Source organism: Phascolarctos cinereus, unplaced genomic scaffold (assembly GCF_003287225.1).
Source record: "Phascolarctos cinereus isolate Bilbo 61053 unplaced genomic scaffold, phaCin_HiC Scaffold_5;HRSCAF=322, whole genome shotgun sequence".
Taxonomy (NCBI): domain Eukaryota; kingdom Metazoa; phylum Chordata; class Mammalia; order Diprotodontia; family Phascolarctidae; genus Phascolarctos; species Phascolarctos cinereus.
The window spans coordinates 82,256,831-82,283,129 of NW_027555958.1; the positions used below are offsets into that span (position 1 = coordinate 82,256,831).

At 41.9% G+C, this 26,299-nt stretch overlaps 1 protein-coding gene across 1 annotated transcript in view; it reads left to right on the plus strand.

Moving 5' to 3' along the window:
* The first annotated feature begins 16,042 nt into the window (after positions 1-16,042).
* Positions 16,043-26,299, plus strand: part of FRMD1 (FERM domain containing 1) — a 93,492-nt gene continuing 83,235 nt past the window's right edge. The window contains exon 1 of the mRNA XM_020970414.2: positions 16,043-16,240. The gene's annotated coding sequence lies outside the window, so the exon portion shown is untranslated. The remainder of the gene's footprint in view (positions 16,241-26,299) is intronic.

A 26,299-nucleotide genomic window follows, 5' to 3' on the forward strand; every position in this document is an offset into this window, starting at 1 on the left:
TTATCATGCTAAGCATTACTCTTTTTTCCAAGGCTTTTGTGATGGGGCAGGTCATAACCACATTGGAGGCATTACACAGTTAGGAATACATGCATCCCGACAGATGCTGCCACCACACACAGATGGTAGGTAGCAAGGGAGATTCAGTAGCAGCTGTCTGAGATGTCTGTAGCATAGACTGCTGCTCTTCCATTTCCAGGGCAACAATGGACACTCTCCAACCTCAAACTCCCATTTGGGACCTTCTTCTTGTGTTGAATAAATTGAAAGTGAAGGAAATGAGAAGAGTCCTTCATATAATAACCAATAAAAGTGTTGCCTTGCCTGATTAAGTTTTCCAAGGAGTAATAATTTGGTCTACCTGGCCCTTAGGAGCTGATGCTGTTCTGATCAGACTAGACCCCTTTCCCTGGAAGGAGGAGGGGGAAGAGGAAGACAGAGATAACTAAAATGACTAATGAATCCATGAATTTGGCTCCAGACAACAAAGGAATTCTGTGTACCTCTGTGTGCATTTTTATCTGACCATCCCTGACTGGTATATTCAAAAATTGCCTGGACTCTGGTTACCCTAGATTGTAGCATTTGCAAAAGGCCTGAGATACAAAACTTATATGAACTGATATAGAGTGAAGTAAGCATAACAAGGAGAAAAATTTTATATAAATAGAAATTTATAGAAATAAATAGAGGTAGCTAGGTGGTACAGTAGATAAAGTGCTGGGAGTCAGAAAGACTCATCTTCCTGAGCTCGAATATGGCCTCAGATGCTTCCTAGCTGTATGACCCTGGGCAAGTCACTTAACTCTATTTGCATCAGTTTTCTCATCTGTCAAATGAGCTGGAGAAGAAAATAGCAAACCACTACAGTATCTTTGCCAAGCAAACCTTAAATAAGGTCATGAAAAGTGGGACAGGACCGAAAAACAACTCAACAACAGAAATAAATAATTTAGAAAAATTTAAGAACTTTGATCAATGCAATGACCAACCATGACTCCAGAAGACTACGTACCTCCTAACAGAAAGGTGATACACTAAGAGTATACAATGAGACATATACTTTGTGGACATGCCAAGGCTGATTTTTTTTAAATTTTATTAATTTATTTTGATTTATCAACAATCACTTCCATATGCTTTAAATTTAAAAAAAAAAGTTAAAAATTCTCTCCCGCTTCTTCCCTACCACCCTCCCCAAGACAGCGCACAATCTCATATAGGCTATACATTTACATTCTTATTAAACATATTTTCACATTAATGAAGTTATAAGTAAAAATTAAAACAAATAGAAGGAACCATTAGAAAGAGGAAACAAAACTCAACAGAAGAAAACAATGATAGCAATTCAACTTCCATAGTTCTTTCTTTGGATGTGGATAGCATTTTCTATCACGAGGCCTCTGGAGATGTCTTCGATATCTGTATTGCTGAGAAGGGTTAAGTTTATCAATATTAGTCATCGCACAGCATGGCTGTTATTGTGTACAACTTTCTCTTGGTTCTGCTCACTTCACTCAGCATCAGACCATGCTGATTTTTTTTTGCTTGATTACACCTACTTGTTACAAGACTTATCTTTTTCAATGTGGAGAGGATATGAGGGAGAGAAAATGGATTTTTGTTTATTGAAAAAAGTAAAAATTTAATTTAAAAAATGTTTTTTAAAAAAATACTTCAGATCTCTTTACCTTCCTGAGTATAAAACAAAGTTGTTGGCATTTGGACCCCAAGCCTATAGTTCTGCACAGGGCAGCTTTAAGTCTGGGGGGTGAGGACAACTGTGTGGTTGGCAAAACAAGGCTGGAAAGATATCCTTGTAAAATACGTATCCCATCAGGGGTTTGTAAATCATCCATAAACATTGTAGTTAAATTTAAGAAGTCTGGGGCTCTGTATCTGTCTCTGGAGATCCAGAACAGGCCTCACATTGAAAGAAAGAAGGCCCAGAATCAAAAGATGTTTATTTACAATGCCTGGTGGTTTGACACTTGCTTCTCATCTATTGTGGTGGCTGCTTCTCACCACAGTCACTGCCTGATACCATCAGTACCTCCCCTAAAAATGTCAACTGCTTTCCTTCCTTGGCTGGGAGGAACAGTTTAGACAGAAACCAGACTAGAGCATCATAGTGTCCCAGTCCCCAGGATCCAAAGTTGACTCCGAAAACATCCTACAAACAGGAAGAAAGAAAGATTGCTTTTTATCGAAGAAAATTCCCTCAACCACCACATGCCACGGTGGGGTGGGCAAGCCAGCCCCAGCTGAAGCAACAGACTTGGATGGAGACAACCTAAGACCCAGGGCTCAAGAACCCTGGAAAAAGCAGTGGCCTCCAGGTCACCAGCTTTGCTTCCAGCTCCGCTCACAGACATCAGTTCTTCAAGAAAAGCAGTCCTCATGGGAAAGGGACCTATGTCCCCTAACAGACAGGTATATCCAAGAGTCTCCCAAGGAACAGCAGCTCCCTTTCCCCCCCATCATTTAACCCCTACCTCCTAGGCAGCTACAACTAATGAGGACCTAAAAAAGATAGTTCTCAGCACCAAAGCTCTTGGTATTGGAAAATGATTCAACATTAGAAAAAATATGATTCTATCGATAGAAATTACATTAAAGAAGATGGATTACCATTTATTTTGCCACTGCACTCAAAGGACATCTTATGCCTTTCCATCTGACTTTCTTCCACCAAAAACCACCAATATGTGCTTACTCGCTCAAACTGTCTCTACTTTTCTATTTCTACCCACAGAATTTAGCATAGTGTTTTGCACATAGTAAGTACTTAACAAATGCTTTTTAATTAATTCATTTACAACATTTGAGTCCCAGTAAACCCCAGGAAAGCAAAGACCTATGAATTTGAAAGTAGCCAGTTGTCATTAGTTAGGAAAAATTATAACCAGGGCTAACAATGCATGCTGGATTTTTCAGGATATTCTCAATTTCAAGGGGGGAAAAAAAAGCATTTAAGAGTTAATGTGGAATATTGGAAAGAGCACTGGATTTGGAATCAGGGAGACCTCCCTAGGTTCAAATCCCATCTAGGTAGTTGGACAAAATAACCTCTCTTGGCCTCAGTTTTCTTATCTGTAAAATGAGGATAATAATAGTGTCTGTCTCATAGGGTTGTTTTGAGGATTAAGCTGGATAATGTATGCAAAAGCACTCTGTGAACTTTCAAGCACTTTGTGTAAATGTGAAGGACAGCTAGGTGGCTCTGCAGAATGCCAAATCTGGAGTCAGGAAGACCTGAGTTCAAATGTGGCCTCAGACACTTGTGTGACCCTGGGCAAGTCACTTCACCCTGTTTGCCTCAGTTCCCTCATCTGTCAAAAGAGCTGGAGAAAGAAATGGCAAACCACTCCAGTATCTTTGCCAAGAAAACCTCAAAAGGGGCCATGAAGAGTCGGACACAACTGAAAAAACAACTAAACAAGAAGAAGCATAAATGTGAGCTATATTTCCTTGTAATTAGGATATGCAAAAGATGTCATCAGATAGACTCCAGTCCCAATTTGGGCTGTGGAAAATATAGTTACTGTAAAGTAACTAAAACTTAAAGGATAAAGTATACTATTTTAGGTCTGTTATAAAATTGGGTTTTTTTTCTGTCATCAATTTTATTGACTGGTATTTTCTGATTGAAAGTAAAAAAAAAAGATTTCAACTATCTTACTGGCCAGCTGAAATTAACTCCACTGAAAATATCAAATGTGGTAATAAATTTAAAGCAATTTGCAAGCCTGAAAGTGCTAGATAAGTGTGATTCATTTATTCATTGAATGAGCTGTTGTTAAGTGTCTGAGTGCTAGGCATATATAATAGCATCTACCCTTCAAGATGCTTACCTTCATTGAGTGAAATGAAATGTACACAGATAGAAATAAAAAATATAAATAAATTGGAGGAAGGGGAGGCACTAGCCACTGAGGAGATCAAGATGGCTAGTATAAGAGATGGTACTTGAGCAGAGCTTAAAAACGAATTAGGGATTGAGCCAGGTGGAAATGAGGAGCTTGGCCCTCAGGGACAGGCTGAAGTAGTTTAGCTGGAATGTAATACACCAGAAGAGCTAGGAGGTCAGTTTGACTGGAATGTAGAGTTCATGAAAGGGAGTGATGTTCCTTTAAGCTTAGAGACAGATTGTGGTGGGCTTTAATTGCCAAAGGAGGAGTTGGTATTTTTAAACTTCTCGAATTGTATTTCAATTCACTGGAACCTCTTAAGCAAAGGAGGGTCAGACATCTATGCTTTAGAAATATCACTTTGGCACTATGTGGAGGATGAATTAGGAACTGGAAGCAGTGAGCTTTGATTTAAGAGGTTAGGGCAATAGACCAGGCAGGAAGTGTTGGAGGCCTAAACTAGAGTGGTTGTCTAAGTGTGTTCAATTGAGGCAAAAGATGGCCTGGTTTACTTTCATAAAAGAATCAGTCTAGGAGGGGAAGATCCTCAGAATTTCAGGCCAGAACAGAAACAATTGCTACTTACACTCACTCTGAGGCATCAAAGTCCAAACAATAAGCAAGTGAGGCTTGGGCTGGTTCCTATTTTTGGCCAATCAGTGAGAGCCAGGGTGATTTGGGTTTAAAGGTGTAGTCATGTAGCTCCATTTGAATCCCAATGGGCTTTAACAGAATCTAGTTTTCCCAGAGCTATATTTCAAGAAATCATAAATGAAAACTACATGAGGCAAGAGAGAAGGAAACTGACGTATGTCGTAGAGTCATTAAGACTTGGACACTGATTGGATGTGAGCATTGGGAGAAGAGAAAAATCAAGGATGAGTCCAAGGTTGAAAACCTAGATTCCTGAAGGATAGAGGTATCCATGACAAAAATAGGAATGTGCAGAAGAGAGGAGTCGGGGGAGGAGGGGGAAGGGAAAGATAATTCCTCTTTTTTTTCCTTTTTGCCTAGGCAGTGGGGTTAAGTGACTTGCCCAGGGTCACACAGCTAATAAGTGTAAGTGTCTGAGCCCATTTGAACTCAGGTCCTCCTGACTCCAAGGCTGGAGCTCTATCCACTGCACCACAAAAAAATTCTTTTTAATAAAAATGTTCATTGTTATCTCAGTGAGAGATCTACTCAGAATTTGCACAGAGAGATAGGAATTAGAGAATGAGGAGGTAGGAATTTGCTTTCTATAGAACAGGGAAATACCCATTGACCAGTTGCCTCAAGAGCTATGATGGAGAAGAGCAGAGACAGTTTGTTCTTTTTTTTTTTTTTGGAAAAGGTTCTTAGAGATTTTTTTTTTTGGGTGAAGCAATTGGGGTTAAGTGACTTGCCAGAGTCACACAGCTAGTGAGTGTTATATGTCTGAGGCTGGATTTGAACTCAGGTCCTCCTGACTCCGGGGCCAGTGCTCTATCCACTGCACCACCTAGCTGCCCGCAGTTTGTTCTTTTTCAAACACCATGAAAGAAAGTAGATCAGGTTGGGCTTCCCAGTCAGCAACTACCTGCTGAGTGAACTTATACACAGTGCCAATTCCTTCATGCCAAGATGCTAGGGGGTGACAGACAGAAGATGCACTGAATATCAAACATGCACCTGACTCCAGGTCAGGTCTGATATCTGAGATCCTATTCCTGAACAAGTGGGAGCCATCTCCAGTTGTACTGATCGATATCTTGCTGCTGGGCCCAGATGGCTCCAGAGGAGAGAGTGAGGCTGGTGACTTTGTACAACCCTCCCTCACTTAAATCCAATGCACTTATGTCATGGCATCACCTTCCTGATGCCATGGTCTTCTTCAAGAACGCAGGACAAACAACAATCTGCAAGTAGTCCAAGCTACCCCACCGGGGACCCAACTGGCCAGTCCCAGTTGGGCAACGAAGCTCCTTCCTTCCTTCCTTTGTTCCTTCTTCCTTTCCTTCCTTCCTTCCTTCTTCCCTTCCCTCCTTCCTCTCCTTCTATCCACATAGGGTATCATACCCTTACCTGTATGTATTCTGCTCAAAGGAATGGAAATTTTGATGGCTGAAACCTAGCTAGGTATCTTAGGGTTCAGAGGCTAGATTTCTTTCTCAAAGACCATGCCTTAAACCCAACTCACTCTTGCTCTTGTTGATTGGCCAACAATAAGTCCCAGCCTAAGACATACTTAGTGGTCATTGTTTGGGCCCTGATGGCTCAGAGTAAATGTAAATAATAATTTATTTCTGTTTTGGACAGAAACCCTGAGGGTCTTCCCCTCCCAGATTGATTTTTTTTTTTAGTTTAAAGAGGCCATTCTTTGTCTCATTTCTTACCTAGGAATCCCTGAATGGGTGTTGCCTCAATCAAAGTGAGAACTGAGAAAGACAGCTTAAAAAGATCAAGGTCTCCCACTAGGTCCAAGGCCATTTTCAATCATCCTGATGTAAATCTTGCCACAGGACCCAGATGGCTCCAGAGGAGAACGTGAAGCTGGTGACTTTACACAGCTCTCCCTCACTGAAATCTAATTGACTTGCAAGTCATGGCATCACCTTCCTGATGTCACGGTCCTCTCTGTGAATGAAGGACAAGCAATCAACAACCTAGGCAAGTAGATTCTTGACTTGGCTGGGGTCCTAGCAGCTGTATCATACTGTCACTACTGGTTAATCAATTCCCACCCCTCCCCCAAACCTCACACGACTTTAATTCTTTCTTAGGAGCATCTCAAATTTTAAGTATGAGGCAGCATAATTTTAATTCCATATGAATGAAATCAGTAAATGTTATCACAATTTGTGCCCTTCATGTGAACAATTTTTTTTATCAGACCTGTGATTCCAGTGGGAACTCCTTCCAAAGGAGAAACTCACTTGTAATTTGTAATCTTAGAGTTGTCTAGGACACTGATAAATGACTTTCCATGGGTCACACAGCTAGTATGTGTAAGAGGTAACACTAGGACCTAGGACCCAACTTCGAGGCCAGCCCTCTACACCGCTTGCTATCTCCCCACAGTCATTAGTGAACAGTGTCATCTACTTCTGCTAAGTTAACACTTCATGAAGGCAGTTACCAAGTTTTATCAAAACTTTATCAGGTACAGGTAAGTAACAAAAGTTCAATGAATCCAAAAATCATGGCCACCCTGTTTTTAGGACCTACAGTTAAAGATGAGTTCTTTCCCCTGTGAAACAAAGCAAGTAAAAGCACAAAATCTTGTAAAAAGCCATGATTTTTCACTTAGTGTCCAAACAGTCTTCCTCCCAAGATACATTTTTAATTGGAAGTTCAAACATACTTTAGGCAAAAATTCCAGGGACACTTTAAAATTTCTTTTGAAATGTCTCTTCTGGCTGATGAAGCTAGGGAAAAAAAAAGCCATTTTTTCCTTAACCATATAAGTCACTATTTGACCAGTCTGGGATTATGAAGGAATCATTTAACGAATTTGAAATCAGACTTGAAACTGAAAAGTCTCATTTATTAAACTAGCCAACTGTTACTGGCTTTCTTCTCTTCCTCCCACCACTTTTTTTTTTAAATTCCCTCTCAGATTCCTCCCATGTCTTCTGTATTCTGTCCCCAGAGATCAGCAGCCTTGCCTGGAATGAATGGACAATCTATTCTTTGATTTCCTATTGATTCCCTGCTCTGCCTGTTGACTAAATGATAGAGTAAGAATGCTTGAGATTTCTGGTTTCTGAGTCACACTCTCATGACTGGCTCTGAACCAACCTTAAGGCTTAGAAAAACAGTTCTCAGAGAAGAAGTCCTGCCTGCCTCCTTCCCTTCTTCCAAACCCAATTTCCCTTCTCATTTTTGAACTTTACAAAATTATTTCTCTTGCAAACATTCTCTTTAATACAGTTAACAAAAATCGGGGCAGGGAGGGGGAAACTCCATGGCTGAGCTCAGATTCCAAATGCTTTGGATTTAGAAGCATTCATAAGAGTTATTGAAACTTGCTCTATCTCATGGGGAAAATGGTCTAGGAAGGGAGGTCAGAAATGGTTTTTCTTAAGTTGACATGGGCAATATTGCTGTTCTTTAGTTTCTCTGCTGCCCTATTCTCTACTGGACATCCTCTTTCTTAGACACTACACGCCACCATCACCAATAACTTGAGCTGTCTCTGTTTACTTGATAGAACCCAGGGCATGAAACAACTGACTAAGGGAGCCAACCAACACACTGTATGCTCTTTCAGGACAGGGACTATTTTGGTTTTTGTCTTAAAATCTCCAGGGCTTAGCATACTGACTGGCATAAAGTAGGCACTGACTACACGTCTGTTGATTTGGCTTCAATTGGAGGTAGTTAAGCCATTTGTAAAAATCTTTTTTTTTAAACTGATACCTTCTGTTTTTTACATAACTTTCATTTCCAAATAAATCCTTCCTTCCTCCTTTATTCATCTCTTGTCATGGTACATGCAGTATTCCACAGTCCTCACTTCTACAAAGAAGAGAGAAAGGTAAATTTTTGTCAGGAGTTAAACCATTTAACCTTAGCCTCTTTGAACTATACAGAGGAGTATCACAATGAGTGATGCTTTATTTTTTTCCCTCTTAGTTTTATTGATGTGTTTTAACATTATATCGACTTAAAGATCATTTCCACTTTATGAACGGTCTCTCATAACAAGGTAAAACTAAATAACCATATAAATGTGTATATATATATGTATATATATAGTTCTAAATATATAAATAAAACTAATAACAATGACTTCATCTGAAACTTCATGCAGTATTTCATACTGGTACCACTCTCAGGGAGCAGCTACATGACACAGTGGATAGGGCACCTAGATTGCAGTCAGGAAGACTCATCTCCTTAAGTTCAAATCTGGTCTCAGACACTGACTAGCTGTGTGACCCTGGGCAAGTCACTTAACCTGGCTTTCTTAGTTTCTTCATCTGTCGAAGGAACTGGAGAAGGAAATGGCAAACTACTTCAGAATCTTTGCCAAGAAAACCACAAGTGGGGTTACAAAGAGTCAGGAAAAATTTATTATGACAAATATGTGAAAAAATCATACTCAAGCTGATGGGGCACTAATGATGGACCCCTAAAAGGCCTGGACTTTCTCACATGCCCCAGGTCCCTGGAGTTCACCTGGGGCACCCACCCTTCTTAGTTAATAATCCTGTCAACTGTCCTTGCATTGTGGCTTTGACTGCCACAATCTCCAATTCTCCTTTACCTCTAACCTAGCCCAGCCCTTCATTGTCTTTTACCTCCAGATCACTCCAGCTACTTCCCACCCTTAATTTGGACCCCTTCTCTGTTAACTCCCAGTCACCCCAGACTACATAGCCACGCCTAGCTCATATCTAGATCTTCCCACAAATCTTTCTGTATAAAAGGTCCATCTTGCCTCCATTAAATTACTCGGAATCTTAAAATCTCGCCCACCACAAGCAGAATTTTAAAAAACCCTGTCTCTGACTGAAAGAAGGCTTGAGTGGAATTGTTTTGAGGCAGGACCTGTGTCATCTGCCTTTGAATTCTGGGGTTCCCAGCACCCCTGGACCACAATAAAGCCAAAGAAGAAAGACTTCTTGCAGAAGAAGATGACATTTGAGCTGTCTTGAAGGAAACCAGGGAAAACAAGAAGTAGAGATGAGTGGGCAGAACATTTCAGGCTGAGGAAACAGATGTAAACGTTCTGAAAGTCAGAAGCAGAGCTGTGAGAGAATTGAGCATGCCTGGCCTAGGCACTTCTTCAAATGGAGGCTCTAGGCAGGAACTCACCAATCAGGGGAGGAGGCTGAAGGAGTAGAGGCAACTTGAGGCGGAAAAGTCCAGAGAGTGAGAAGCAGAGGAGAGAAAGGCAAATGTAGGTGAGAGAGACAAATACAAGAGGTGATGTAAAGGTCAAAATGACGAGATCAGACAAAACGAGAGCAAGGAGCTGAAGATGATGGCAAGGTGACAGTTTGGTAAAAGAGTGCTGCCTTTCAGAGAGACAGAGAAGATAGAATGGAGAGGACTTTAGGTGGGAAGGTAATGGGTTCTATTTTGGATATGTTGACTTTGAGATGCCTACAAGACCTCCAGTTTGAAATGTCTGGGAGGCAACTGCAGATGGCTGGAACTCAGTAGAGAGACTAGGGCTAGTTAGAGGGATCTGTGTACAGATGACGAATTTTTGCAAACTAATGAGATCACCAAGTGAAGTGGTAAAGAGGGTGAAGAGAAGAGGGCCCAGGACATTTGGATGAAGATCCAGCAAAGAAGACTAGCCTAACAAGGAACTATCAAGGGCAGCTAGGTGGCGCAGTGGTTAGAGCACCGGCCCTGGAGTCAGGAGGACCTGAGTTCAAATGTGATCTCAGACACACAACACTCACTAGCTGTGTGACTCTGGGCAAGTCACTTAACCCCAACTGCCTCTCGTAAAAAAAAGAAAAGAAAAAAAAAGAACCATCAGACAGGTAGGAGGAAAACTAGGAAAGAGCAGTGTCGCGAAAACTTACAGAGGAGAGAGTATCTAAAAGGAGACGGTAACTGATAGCGTCCAAGACTGCAGAAAAGTTAAGAAGAACGAAGACTGAGAAAAGGCAATTAGATTTGGCAATTAAGATATTATTGGTAACTTTAGAGAGAGTAATGTCAGTCGAATCATGAGGTCGGAAGTCAGACTGAAGAGCTAATAGAGTGATTAGGAAGGAAGTGGAAGTACTGATTGTAGATGACTTTCTCAGAGTTTAGCCATTAAAGGGAAGAGAGACACAGGATAAAAGTGGGGATGGAAAGATTAAGTGAGATTTTTTGTTTGTTGTTTGAGGATGGAGAGACATAGTTGTATTTGTCAGAAGCAGAGAAGCAGCCAATAGACAGGGAAAGAACGAAGATAAAAGAAAGAGTAGAGATTTCAGTGGGGGCTATTTGCTGAAGAAGACAAGAGAGTATAGGATCAAGGGTACATGCAGAAGGGTTTGCGTTGGTAAGGAGAAGGGCCATTTCTTCATGTGAGACCAAAGTAAAAGACATATTAGTTGAAGGTGTCTGGGTGATATGAGATGAGGAAGAAGGGAGAAGATGGACGTTTTCAGAAAATGGACTCGATTATTAGGGAACATGTGAGAGTGTGTGGGGTTTGAGGAAAGAAAAGCTTTGGAACAGCAGCTGTGGAAAGTGAGAGTCCAACCCACTCATTTTATAATTGAGAAGATTGAAGTTCAGAGAGGTTATACAACATCCATTGAATCATTCAGCTAGTAAGTGCCTGAGATGGACAGGTCTTCTTGACTCAAGTCAAGTCAAGGAGCATTAATCAAGTTCCTACTATGTGACAGGCACTGTGCTAAGCCCTGGAGATAACAGGAGTTTGCTTGTTCTTATCTGTGGCATTGTAGAATACTTCAAAGGAACCTATTAATATTTTGAATGGAATCTGAGTATTTCCTTGAATTCACTGAATTAACTCTGTTAGAAATGCAGAAATTGAACCATGAACAGGCTCATTTCATTGTGGCTGCAGTTTGATTAGAAATCAGAACCTGGGTATTCCTAGGAGACTATTGTGACTGTTCCATCAATAGACTTGTGTACAGTATCTTAATGAAGGATTTGACTGATGAACTTGCCCTAGTGGGTATCATAGAAGATAAACTAAGGGAGAGATGATGGATCTCCAACATGGCAGCCTTTTCTTCAGAACACCATAGATTGTCTCTGACAAAGGTTAAAAAAAATTTTTTTATTGAATTTTACTTTTTTCAATTATGAAGTTTTTTGGGTTTTTTCTTCTATGAGATGTTGAAGAAGGACTAGTACCTCTAGTGTCAGGGCTTGTGGAGTCCTCTTCAGGGCCACTCATCCACCCTTGGTGTCCACCTTCACCCAACTCTCACCTGTGGCTCTAAGAAGCTATAGTCTAGACCCTGGTAAAATCATCTCAGCAGATGGCTAAACCAGGTTATGGGTAACTGACAGGCCTTAGGTCCATCAGTGAATGAATGTGAGTGTGTGGGGGGGTGTCTACCTCAAGCATGTGAAGACTCCTGGCAGAATGGGCAGATATTCCTATGGCCATGAAAGAGGCTGAAGCAGGCACTGTGGAAAGCTTAGAACTTGTTCAGACATCAAAGACACTGCATCTCTGGCCCTCCCCAATAGTCTTGACTTTTGTCTTGCCGGTTGGACTTTAATGACTGGAAGTGAGAATGAGGCTGACGGCTTTTGTGCCTCACTTAAATCCAATGCATACATATGATTCGAGTGGTCCTCTTGGAAAATGAAGGACCAATAAGAACAACAAAAACAAACTCTAAGAGCAGCTAGGTGGTGCAGTGGATAGAACTCTGGCCTTGGAGCCAGGAGGACCTGAGTTTAAATCCAGCTTCAGACACTTAACACTTACTAGCTGTGACCCTGGGCCATTCACTTAACCCTGATTGCCTCACCAAAAAAACAAAAACAAAAAACCAAAAAAACTGAGGCTTCAACTAGGCACTGGTGGGGGTGAGGTGGGGAGGGGCATAATCACATTAGCCTCTGCCCCAGCTGGTAGAACCAGGGCTAGGAGCCAGGCCTTCTGCTTCCCAGTCTAAGCAGCATACTCAGATTTTCAAGAAATCTGCGAAAGCTGACACCTTGTCTCCTAGCAGTAGTGCTTAGAGGGAACATGGCCCCAGATCCCTTTCCTGACCTCTACATACAAAAGGCCAGAAAGCTACTACTTTTCCCCTTGGCATTTGGATCTGAAGAGGTAACTAAGAGAATGCTTCATGTTTCCCAGGCAGAAATTGAGAACTCAGGGGATGTGAAAAATGCCCTCCTCTCCAGCTGCACTCTCTGAAGTTTGTCTAACATTGGGGAGGAATGAACTCCTGGCTCAAGAACCAGCACTGCTCCATTCAGGCCTGGCTCTTGACTCAGCTCCCTATCCTGACGGCTGAAAAGGGTTGGGCTTCCCTTAGGTATGGCCCTGAGAGGGAAGGGAAGAGGGTCCAACCCTGTGTCCACCACACCTTGCATAAAAGGTGATTATTATTCCCACTACTTCTTTATCCAGTAGTCATCTTTGAAGAACTGTGTTAAAAGTACATTTCCTTTGATTACATGGTCTTTGGCTACCCAGGCTAAGACATTTGTCAACCAGCTGTTTTAACTCTGTCTTAGAAGCTAGAAAGATTGAGCTACAGATATCTAAGGATAAGTCTGTCTGTGCTATTAGTCCCAATTCTAAATTGTGAATGTCATTATCACTTTCTTCTTGAAGGTGTCACTGAGGAAAATCAAAGTGTTACATGGTTATATACTATATTTATATTAATAGCAATAGTTAGCCTTTATATACTGTTTTAAGGTTTATAAAACCATTTACAAATATGATCCTATTTGGTTTGCCTTCTCTGCACCTAGTACACTATGTGGCATTTAGTAGGTGCTTAATAAATGATTGTTAAATGAATTGATCACCCTGAGCGTCAGCATCCCCATTAATGAATGCATGAAATAGCATTAGTAAATGCATTCTAAAGGTCATTTCACAGCTCATCTGTGAAATGTAAAAAATAATACTTGCATGACCTCTTTTATAGTCAGGCATTCTTAACCTGAGGGCCAGAAAGCCCTAGACTTCATGGGGAGGGATGAACCTGCAGGGTGGAAAAATGTACCTTTATTTTCACTAACCTCTAACAAAAATTTTAATTCAATTATGAGTATAGGCAATAAACATTCTGAGAAGGGGTCCATAGGCTTCTCCAGAACAAAGGGGTCTATGACACATAGGAAAAGTTAAGAACTCTTGCTCCCAGGGTTGTTTGGGTGATTAAACAGAATAGTGCCATCGCTTAGTCCAATGCCTTCCTTTTACAGATATGGAAACTGAAGCCTCCCCAAAACTGAGTGACTTGTCCAAGGTCATACAAGTATTAAGTGACATTGCCGGCAGCCACCTTAAAGTATATGAAAACACTTTGTAAAATGTAAGCACTAACCAAGTGAAGTAACTTTGTTATAACTGCACACAAATCTGTTGGAAATGCATTGTAAATTGGCTGGTATTCAGAGATTGTTTGCATTAAAAGGCTTGTGAGTGCTCCGGTAAAATTCTAGATACCAAGTATCTATTTGCAAGTGAATTGCTTTGTTGCAGTGGTTAAGAAAGCCTGATCCTAAGTGCATTTAAATCCCCACCCCCACTAATAGGGTTTTTTTTGTTGTTTTTTTTAGAAAACCATTTTCCTTTAAAGTGCTCATAAAATTACTCTGCTCTAAATTAAACTCACTGAAATTGTTCCATAACGTTTCTAGATCACCCTTTGGCAGAACATCATTTTGTCTTGTTACCTAAAATTCATAGATTTTGAACTGCAATAAAGAGACCATCTAATATTCTAATCCAACCATTCAGATCTCAGTTTGCAGATGATTCTGGCTTTTAAAGTCTTCCTGGGTCTGGCTCCCACCTATCTTTCCATTCTTAATTCTGATTACAGTACTTCACTGCACACATCCTCTGTTCAGTCCAACAGGCACATTAGTTTTTCCCTGTACGGGCTGCTCCATCTTCCCCTTGGCATCTACCCCCCCCCCATTGTCTGGAATACATTCCCTTTTCACCTCCCACCGGGAAGAATTCCTTGCTTCCCGGCACTAGTGGCTTTTTCTGATCACGCCCTCCCCCTAGTACTAGTACACCCCCTGTCTTGAAATTATATTGCACATATTTGCTGAACTCAGTCAATAGAATGTATGCTCCTTGAGGGCAGAGATCGATTTTTTTTTGTTTGTTTGTTTTTGGTCTTTGTATCCCAGGAGTGCTTATACCAGGCCCTTGCCCGTACTAGGCAATTAATAAATGTTCACAAATGGAACTACCATTAAAGGTAGATTTAAGCTTTTTTCATACCTGCTTATTATTTTCGGGGCACTGTTCCAGGAGTTGGGAATAATACCAAGACTGAAACAAAACAGTCTCTACGATCTACTTGGGGAATCAACATGTAAAAGATAAAATACAAAATATACTCAAACTTGGGAGCAGCTAAATCTGGCCTCAGACACTTACTAGTTGTGTGACCCTGGGCAAGTCACTTAACCCTGTTTACTTCTGTTTACAAACTCTGTAAAATAAGCTGAAGGATATGGCAAACCATTCCAGCATTTTTACTAAAAAAACCCCAACACCCCCCACCAAAAAAAAAAACCAAATGAAGTCAGAGTCAGACAGGACTGAACCACAATGTAACTCAAAATTCCCCGAGATTTGTTCCATGTTCCATCCTCCATTTACGTTGTTTGAACGTAGTTTGTACACTGATTTCCCCCATTAGGTCCTGAGTTCTTTGAGAGTAATGGCTTTGACAGTATTGACCTTTCTTCGCATTCCCTGCCCTTGGCCCATTGCCTGGCACGCAGTAAACACAAAATTAATACCTGTTGACTTGAAAAGCTCAAATGGAGGAGTGATTTCCTTTGCATTTGTATGTTGTGTCTCTTATGTTTGACAGCACCTCCAGACTGGTATTTGCATGTATACATATTCGTATATGTATGTATAGATACGTATATGTACACACACATATACCCAAGTGACTTATAGACGTACACACAAAATACAAAGTAAATACGAAGTGCCAGGGTGGAGTACTGCAATTTATAGGGCCGGGTACATTGACGGTGGAGGAAATTAAAATGGTGAGTTCTGCTTCTGCAGAATTAGACATACTCAGTGATAATAGCTCACATTTCTATAGTCTAAGGTTTGTAAATCACTTTACAGAGATTATCAACTTGGTAGAACAGTTTTACAGTACCCCAAGTGATGCGCTTTTTCCCAGACAGTTGAGGATTTCTGTCTTCGCTACCGTGCACTTTCTACAGTTTAGCCCAGGAAAGGGAGCCGAACAATAGGCAGAGGGAACCCGCACAGACCAGAGCGATTTTAAACCCCCTCTATCCTAGCACACCCCCTCCGGAGCTCCACACAACGGGTTCATCCAACCCCCAATCCGAGGAAGGAGCGAGACCCTCACGCTCCACCCGCCAGGGCCAATCGCGAGCGGCTGGATTGAGTCACTCTCTCAGGAATTACTAGGAGCGGGACCCGCCTCTCCACGTGGTTCCATTGAGAAGGCAACAAAGCCCTATTCGCTGTGTGTTTACAACAATCTGCCGGGGGTGGGAGAGTCCAACCAGCTCGGGGGAGGTGAGGGGAAGATGCTTAGGCGTTCATTCCTCCGAAAAGACTGCCAACCAGCCAGTCCCTCTAGTCGTTTTCTTTGCAGACCCCCCACCTGCTGGAACACTTAGGGAAGGACCCGGGAGACTCTGGACTAGAGGTGAGTAGGATTCTTCTTTTGAACTTTCTTCTGTAACGCCGCTGCCCAGCCCCCGCCCCTCTCTCCTTCCCCTCCCTTCGCCGCGGGGAGGGCCCGGTAACTTGTTCGCGTGAATGATTGCCTAGCTGGTGAGCCGAGCTGGAGGAGCCCGGGTGCACCTAAGCTAGGAGAGGATTGCTAGCCGACTGGGGCTCGCCAAAGTCCGCCTGCTTGGGAGCCAAGCCCGCTCGGGTCCCCAGCTCTTGAGCTGGGGCTGTGAGAACCAAGCCGGAGTTCCAGCCTAGCGTTCCCGGGGGAGCTGCCAGGTGTAAGTATTAAAGGGCTAGCCGTGGACACTAGCTGCGGGCCGGCGATTGCAACAAGTTCTCCCTCCCAAGACGTTTGTGCTATTGCCGCCGATGCCTCTGTGTGTGTATATTATCTTTGGCCTTGAGCTTCTCCGGGATGTCATCTCTGAGGTTCGTCCTTAGCATTTGGTGGGGCTTGCACTTATCTGTTGGCGCTGGGTACCTATTTACCTCAGTCTCGACCCGGCAGGAGAAAGGAGAGCCAAGCTGAAGGCGTTGTCCCTAAAGCCCTCACCATCAGTGGAAGAGTTAGCCCTCAGAAGCCCTAGCCCTTATGCGTTCTCTCCCACTGGTACTTTATTATTTATAGCCAAGATATAGATTACTAGGGTGTTCGTTATAACGTGAGGGATGAGGTTGCTGTACTCCTTTGGGGTCACTACGTTTCTTCTCCCTGGGCGATAACCTCTAAGGGTTTGCTGAGAGCCCCCACCTTAGCGCAAACTTTCTAGAGTTTTTCTCTAGGAAGAAGTCACTACCTGCACTTGATCTGCTTTTCCCTGTGCAGATCATGGTAGCTGATGGCTCAACTTGTGCTTGGATTAGAATTGCAGGGGATAGGATATTTCGATCTTCAGTATTTTTTTGCAGATGATAACAAGCTTCCACTGCTCTTCTCAGGGGTGTCTAGAAACTCTCCGCCTAGAAGAGTGTTAGCCCTTAGAAAATTTTCGGTTTTTTTTTTAAAGGTTAATCTCGTTCGCAGGAAGAAACTCATCCGCACTATTTCGAATTTGCTCTTACCGACTCTAAATTTGGGGGTTGATCCTTGTCTGTGGTAGAAGTGAGGAAAAATCTTTGAGGATCCCATTTCCCAGCAGTGAGTGTCTGGAACTGGTCTCCGCCCCATCCCCTCAAGTCAATTCTTATGGAACCTAAAATATGGCCCATAGACAATCTTGGATAATGCCCTCCTAACAAACTAAAGTTAAGTCTATTTACCGTAGTGGTGAATTACTCAGACTTGTATACAGAGGCATAAAATACGGGCTGTTATGGATTTTTCTGAAGTTGAGAGTGAGAAGAAACTTTGCTTTAAATAATTCTCCAACTAAGATCTTGGTTAAGGTCTTTTAAGCGTTCTCCCTTTCTTCCTTGAAAAATAATTCAACTAAAAGAAGGGAGGTTGAATCTGTGGGTGAATCGAAAAAGTAAGCTGGAGGAATTTTTGATGAGTAAGCTTAAAAATTACTAACGAGGAAAAGTCTTCAAAAGATTAAGTGAAGCAACAGATAGCTTTGGCGATCTACCTGAAGGCCCTTTAAAACCTGCAGGGCTGTTGTTTGACATTAAATTAAAGCTTCCAAACCTTTCTTTTGACCCTTCGTTATTATTTAATCTGCCCCCCCCCCGCACTACTCCCTCCTCTTAGGTCCTAGAATGAAGAATTAACACAGGTGCCTGGAAACAAAAGAGGAATTGACCTGAGCTTACAACTCACCCAGCGGAATCCAACTTGGGGGTGGGACAGCTAGGAAAATCAAGAAAAACTTTTTTCTTTTAAAGAAATAGAGTACTATTGATGAATCATCCCAGATTGCCAAACCACCAGTCTTTTTCATTTAAATACAGTAAAAGTCAGTCAGAGGCCATTCTGGCTTTGCCTGTGCTTGTAGGTAGGTGATCTTGAGGCTTTGTGTTTGAGAGGTGGATCTGTGCCTGTTGTGTACACAGATAAGGAGACCTGCCTGTTTGTTGGAATACATTTGGGTTGTTTCCTTTCTTGGAATGTTTTGTATGAGTCCTATTTATCTTGGGAATGCTTCTTGAGGCCATTTTTATGGGAGAGAATGATAAGAGCTAATATGTGCCTCTTTACAAATATTTTCATTTGATCCTCATGATTTTCTAAGGAAACCAGTTAAGTGATTTAACCGACAGACAGTAAATATCAGAACTGGGATTCAACCTATGTAGCTGGCCTAATTCCAGGGTTTTCCCCCTGTGCCAAGCTACCTCTCAGAAGTTAAGTGATTCATCCAGGGTCATTCTGTAAGCTAAGGGCACCATCCAGGGCTCTGGACACAGAGTGCACTGTGGTTTACGTTTAGACTTTCTGTCAGTCTTCTGTTGGTGCTGTGGTGGACAGAGCACTGAATTTGAAATTAGAGGACCTTAGTTCCAATGTTGACTCTACTAGTCACTATTACTGCCACCACCAATCAGTCTGCAAGAATTTGTTTACTGTATGCTAAATGCTGGGATTATAAAGGAAGGCAAAAATAATCCCTGCCCTCGAAAAAGCTTGTGTTCTAATGAGGGAGACAGTGTAAATTAATAGGTACTGCTAAGATACATTCAGAGTGTATGGAAGGTAGCTTTATAGTGGTAGCCCAGGAAAAGCCTCCTATGGAAGGATTCAAAGAGGTGGAAGTGATGAAGGAAAGTATTCCAGAGATGGGGGACAGCCAGAGGAAAGAGACAGATGACACAAAATAACAAGTAGAGTAGGGTGGCTGGATCTTGGGGTCTATGGAGAGGGATCCAAGAAGATAGGGAAGAGATCTGGCTGTGAAGAGCTTTAAATGCTGAAGTCCTGGAGAGTCAGGAGAGACTTTTTGTATGGAGACTGTTGGTAAAACTACTGCAGTAGTGCAGGTGAGAGATGATGAGAACCTGATGTAGGGTGGAAGGCTTTGTGAGGGGAAAAAGGCGTTACGTACCACAGATGATGTGAAGGTAGAAACAAGACTTAGCAAATGATTGGTATTATCCGGTGAGTGAGAATGAGGAGTAGAGGATGACATTAAGGTTTCAGGTCTGGGTGAATGGGAACATGTCGGTGCCCCTATTAGTAAGAGGGAAATTTGGAAGAAGGTAGGATTTCTGGTCTTCAATTTATCCATCTGCAAAGAGACTTTTGTCCTAAGTGATTTAGTGGGTCCCTTCAAGCTCATAAGAGACTTTTTGACTTGCTCTATCCTTGCCATTGGATACACAGAATTAGAGCTGAATGGGGTGGAGAAGGGGGAACAGGAAAAGAAAATTCCCCTGAGTACCTGGCATGACTTAGCTCTAAGAACGTTGAAGGAGTGAAATGAATGGAAAGGCTATGTGACTCACTGAATTTCTGAGGCTCAGAGGCAGCCCAGTGGTGATGTTGAAACTTGTTCAGTCAGTCCTGAGACACAGCCAGTTTGGGGACAGGGGGAGCTTCTGAGATTCTCAACTCCCCAGATCTTTTGAAAAACTTCATTTTTACTCAGAAATTAAGACTGATTTCTTGTTCTCTCTCACCGTACGTGTCTAGTCAATTATCGAATCTTGTCCTCTGTCTCTACAAAAAATCTGGCATATGTCCCCTCCCCAGTACTCACACAGACAACTCCCTAGTTCGAGCTCTCCTTACCTCTCTCCTGGCTTAATAGCAATAACCTCGTTTCACTTGACCTTCCTGCCTCAAATTTCTCCTTACAGTTAATCCTCCACACTGTTACCAAAGTGATTTTCTTAAAGTAGACCCACACACCCACCACACAACATGCTGCTGTTGTCCCATATTGCCCCAAGGCTCAAATATAAATTCTGTTTGACATTTAAAGTCTTTCTCCACCTTTCTATCTTCCTACCATTCTAGCCTTCTAACGTTTCCTTAGACTCGGCATTTCAGCCACACAGACTTGTGCTTTGCCTGTCCTCCATGCCTGGAATAGATTTCCTCCTCACCTCTGTCTCCTTCAAGACTCAGGTCAAATGGCACAGTCTTCATCAAGTTTTTCTGGTCTCCCCAGCTGCTACCTTGTATTTATTTTATTAATAGTAGTAATAATTACAGCTAGCATTTATGTAGCAGTTTAAAATTCACAATTCATTTTACCTGTGTTAACTCATCAGATCCTCAAAACAACCCTACGACAGATAGACAGGTGCTATTATTATCTCCACTTTAATGTTCAGGAAAGCAAGGCAGAGGAAGGTTGAGTGACTTTCTCAGGGTTTACACAGTTAATAAATGTCTGAGGCATGATTTGAACTCGAGTCTTAACTAACTCCAAATCCTGTGCTTTATCCACTGTGCCATTCAGCTACCTAAGTGGTGTATTTTACATATATTCTGTATATACTCATATCTCTCACTTAGAATCTAAACTCTTTGAGGGAGGGACTGTTTCCTTTTCCCCTTTGCCTCCCCAGAACAAAACTCTTCCTTCACAAGAAACATGTGAAGTAGTGCAATTAGGATCATCCCTTTTTTACAGATGAGAAAACTGAGGCTGAGAGAGATTTCCCTGTGGACACTCAGCTAGTAAAGGGTCAGGTAGGGTCTTGGAGGTCGATTCTAAGGCTTCAGCTGTACAAATATAAGCTATTGGTAGAATCATTTCCACATAGCACTGGAAGTCTGATGGTTCCACAAAGGTTAAGGCCAGGGTGAGCAGCATCTAACCTTTCTCTACTTGCTCCTTCCAAAAAACCCATACCAAAACAGATGGCTCCCACCAAACACTGCTCAGTTCTGATTATAGATAGGGACCACGGTGACACTGACCCAAGTTCTCCCCAGTTCACTGGATCACTGAGGCTGAATCAGGCCTGGGTTGAACCCAAACCCTTGCCTAAGGTGGCTGAATGAGTCAGTGACAGTGGCAATTCAAGATCAGCCCTTGACTCCTCAAGTTGCTTTATAGCCCCTTTGAATCATGCTGTATTTCCTTATGGCATATTATTACTGGCTGTTACTGCTGTTAGGGTGGCAGAACACTTAGTAATCCTTCATATTCTTTGGTCTTGACAGAACCCTTTCTCTCACACCTGATCAGCTGTCAAACCTTGTCCCTTTGACCTCCTCAGTGGTTCTCTTCTTACTGCTGCCATCCTAGTATAAAATAAAATAAAACAAAAATTCACAATGACCCTTTTGCGGTCCTTTCCATTTTTTCTCCCCTCCCCAGTCCTTCATACAAACTTTGCCAGCTTATTCGCTCTTGTTTACAACTCCATGTTTTATGGGTAATTTCAATACTCCTTAACTAGGCATTCAGATTTATCAGAGACTTTTCCACTCAAATGGGACCACTTAATTTCCTATTTTCATGCATTACTTATGCAATTTCCTATGCCTGTAATATCCTCTTAGCCTGTGTCTGCCAGTGAAATTCTTTGTATCTTGAAATCTCAGTTAAAATACTATGGGTCCTCTGATCACCCTACTTGAAGATCACCCCTCACTCCTCAAAGCTTACTTGGTTTCTGTCTCTCAGCCATCTACAGATGTCCTAACCCCTTCCTAGACTTTTATTTAATCCATGGGGGTAGGGGCCACTAGACTTATTTAATCTTTTCGTACTTAGTATACAATAGACACTTGATAAGTGTTTCTTAAAGATTAGCAAGTTTGAAGTCTTCTTGGAAGTCTTTATTTATAGTCTGTGTGGAAGTGAATAGCATGTTGGGCCTGGAGTCAGGAAAACTCATCTCCTTGAATTCAAATCTGGCCTTAGACACTTACTAGCTGGGTGACCTTGGGCAAGTCGCTTCACCCTGTTTGCCTCAGATTCTTCAGTCTGTAAAAAAAAAAAAAGCTAGAGAAGGAAATGACAAACAATCTAGGATCTTTGCCAAGAAAACCCCAAATCGGGTCACAAGGAGTCAGACTCAAGTAAACTGCAACTTTAGATCATTTCCCCTGTGTCACACAGTTAATGTGTCTTGAATTGGTGTTGGTAGACCTAGTCTTTTTTTTTCTTTCCGAAGTGTTTATTGATGTCTTTTGTTTTTCTATCACCTTCATTATTCTGAACGTTACCCTCCCTGCCATTCAACAAGTCATCCTTTGTAATAGTACAATTTTTTTTTTCAAAAAGGGGAATAAAAGCAGTTCTGCATGACCACTACATTAATCAAGTGTAGTGTGGGCAGTATTCCACACCCCAAACCTCCCCACCTCTGCACAATGGGAGGGGAGGTACTTTCCTCAGCTCTTCTCCTGCTAGAGTAGAAACAAGGAGGGCTAAGATCTATTCTGCCTCAAATTCTATGCTGTAATGAGCCAGGGTGAAGCTTCTTGGTCATGGTAAATACACAGCAGAACCCAGGTCTTCAGGATGCCACATCTAGGGTTGTTATTACTACACTATATGCTGTCCCATTAAAGATTCTGTAACAAAAACATCCGGGGCAGCTGAACACAAGGTGCTTGGAGTTATCTTTTATACTGACTGGTTGCTATTAAAATGATCAGGAGTCTTATTAAAATCCCATGGGAAACTTAGGAATGCTGTATTAACACTAATTCCTTTGATTTTCCCAGTAGTAGTCTAGTAGTAAAAAAGCACTTGGATTTGGAGTTAGAGGATCGAGGTTTAAATTCTGGTCCTTTGTGACCTTGAGCATTAAATTAACCTCTCTGGGCCTCAGTTTCTTCACCTGCAAAATGAGAGGGTTGGATTAAATGACTGCTAAAATCCCTTCCAGCTCTAAATATGATTTATAAGCCTATAATCACAAATCCTATGATTTGAGAGCAGCAGGGCATGGCACCTTTTTGTCTAGGGCTCTCCTTTACTCTTTCTTTTCCCAGAATCCCCCGTTTATTCTTGATTCAAGACCTAATTGCCTGTGACTCATTTTGATTATGTCAGGTGTCCTAAATTCCACATTGATTGCACTGGCCCTTGCCTATAGTTAGCAGTGGACTTTATTTCTTCTCTCAGGACTCTTGGTCCTTCCCCTAGTGGCCCCAGTGTGACCTTTACCACTCCCCCATCCCACCAAGGTGGCCCCTTTCCAATAGAATTGAGTCCCAGTACCCTCCCGGTCTGTGACTGCCAGGCAGACATGGCCACTCATTTTTTGCCTTTGCATCTCTAGGTGCCTGGCAATAGTAGTCACTTAATAAATGAGAACTACTTTCTTACCAGCCCAGAGTGCTGATAATAGGGCCAGGGTGTCAACCAGCCCCATAAAAGAATTTCTTAGGTAGGAAATGATTTTTCATGACTCTTGTCTTCAAGATCCTTACTCCCTAGAGTTTTTGTTTTTCCTACTCCTTTAGTTACTGGTCTCACGGAGCCTATTTTAAGAGAATTCTCTGAGGACCAGTCCTGTCTTTCTCCACTGAACATGCTGGACAAAGGAGGACAGGTCCATGCAAGGATTCATTGAAGAAAATGGAGCTATGTCATTTAGCCTGGAGCAATAAAGGCTAGGAGTTGGGGGGGAGAGGGGGAAGGGACAGATGGGACAGGGGGGAGGGAGGATTGACAGCTTTCTCAAGTATTTTAAAGGCTGTGATGTTTTAACAGTGGGTAGAAACAACAGAGAGGCAGATAGAGGCTCAATCCACGGGAAACACAAAAACAAAAACACCTTCCTAAGAATTAGATGGAATGTTTTGGGAATTTGATATCAGGGAAGTAAGTCTCAGGCTGAGGCAGGATGACCCCTTGTCAGGGCACTAGTACGTGCTTCTGGTTAGGAGGCCCTTCCCATTCAGAGATTTTCTGATTTCATGTTACTTGGACTCTTTCCCAAGTCTTCTCTGTTTAAAAAAAAAATTGATGAAAGGTCTGTTTCTCCCTGGGTTTTTTATAAGGAATAATTAGTAAATGTTAATATGTCCAAACAGTCTAAAGCATTGGATTTAAGTTCAACTAGCATTTTTTCATTTAAATTTTCATCATTATTAGTTTAATAGGCATCAACAAAAACAATCATTTCCATGTTCTGAGAACAAAAAGAGGAGTATTTTCTATGAAACTCTGAATCTTGATTATGTGCAGCTTTTTTTTTTTGGCTAGGTAGTGGGGTTAAGTGATTTGCCCAAGGTCACACAACTAGTAAGTATTATGTGTCTGAGGGCAGATTTGAACTCGGGTCCTCCTGAATCCAGTTCCAGTGCCCTATCCACTGATATCCTCAACTCCTCACTTTCTCTTACCAATTTATACAATCTAATAGCAAGTCCTTTAGTTTCTGCCTTGGATACATCTCTGATAGACACCCCCTCCTCTCCTGTGATGCTGCCGCCACCTGGCCCAGGCCCTCATCACCTATGCCTGGACTATTGCAGTAGCTCTCTGTTGTTCTCTTTGCCTCACGTGTTTCCCCACTTCAGTTTATCGTCACTCAGTCGTCAAATTGATCTTTCTAAAGCACACATCTGACCATGTCACTTTCCACAGTCATATCCAGTGGCTCCTTATTGTTTCTAGGACCAAATATAAAATTCTCTTTTTGTTTTTTAAAGCTTTCCCTAACCTTTTTAAAGCTCACCCACTCTGTGTTCTTCCAGTCTTCTTACACCTTACAAAACTCCTCCCCCTTACTCGGTGATCCAGTGACATTGACCTAGATTGTCCTTGAACCATTCATTCCATCTCCAGGCTCTTTGCATTCCCACTGTCCCCCAAGCCTGGAATTCTCTCCCTCCTCATCTCCAACTATTGACTTCTCTGACTTCCTTGAAGTCTCAGCTGAACTCCTACCTGCTATAAGAAGTCTTTACTGATTTCCCCTTAATGACTATTATGCCTTCTACCTGAGATTAGCTTCAATTACACTGGATATATCTTAAATTATACACTGGTGTTTCCCCTGTTAGACTGTGAGCTCCTTGAGAACAAGGATTGTCTTTTGCCATTGTTTGTGTCTTCAGGGCTTAACATAGTGCCTGGCTCATAGTAGATGGTTCATTAATGCTTGTTGAATGAGTTGTAAATGGGGTCATATTACATTAAAGAAGGGATTCCTTCTTTAACCTACTATGAACCTCATTACTGGTTTCATAGCTTTGCTGCAGAATAGAATCTCCTTTTGAAGTTAGCAGCTCAAGGCCAGGAAAACTAACCCATCGTGAAACAGGCAAGTAAATTACATCCATCTTTGTGTCATTGGTTTATTTTTTTTTTGTTCTGAAGTTTTCATACACCAAGTAAGACTAGCAGTCCCATATGCAAAGAACAAAAACAATTATACGTGAAATAGCAAATATTTATTGCACTGTATGCTTTTCTTCTTATGTAATATATTAAATGGGTTACCATCAAAGCTTCCTGGCTTGGTTTCCTTCTGCTCACCTCTGTGCGTTTTGAAAAATGTTTTCAGTGACCTTCTCTTTTTCTTACTTTTGCTCACTCTCCTATTTTCCCTCTCCTACTCTCTCCTCTCCTAATCTTACCTCTGCGTGTGTGTGTGTGTGTGTGTGTGTGTGTGTGTGTGTGTCTTCCTCCCTCCCTCCTCTTCCCTCCTATCTCTTTTTTCTCTCTCCTCTCTTCCCTTTGTCTCTGTCCTTCTTTTACCTCTCTTTTCTTTCTCTTTCTCTCTCTCCATTTTGATAATCCTTTATCCCTCTCTCCCCCTATTCCATGCCCCCACCATTGAAAGGACAAAAAAAAAACCCAACCTTGTAGCAAATACACATTTTCAAGCAAAATGAATCCCAATATTGCCATGTCCAAAAACGTATGCCTCATCTGCACTTTGAGTTCATCACTTGTCTTGAACCACTCCAATATCTTTGCCAAGAAAACCCCATGGACTTAGTCCATGGGATCACATAGAATCAGACATGACTAAACAACTGACTGAAAAACAAAACCCTGTCGCCCTGCACAAGTCATCCAACTTGTCTGAGCCTGTTTCTACAACGGTTTAAAAAAAAAAAAGCATGATACTTGTATCTATCTCACCAAACTGTTACAGAGATCAAATGAGATGCATTTATTAAGCTTCTAGGTGCTCAGGAACTAAAGATTACAAAGGCAGAAAATTC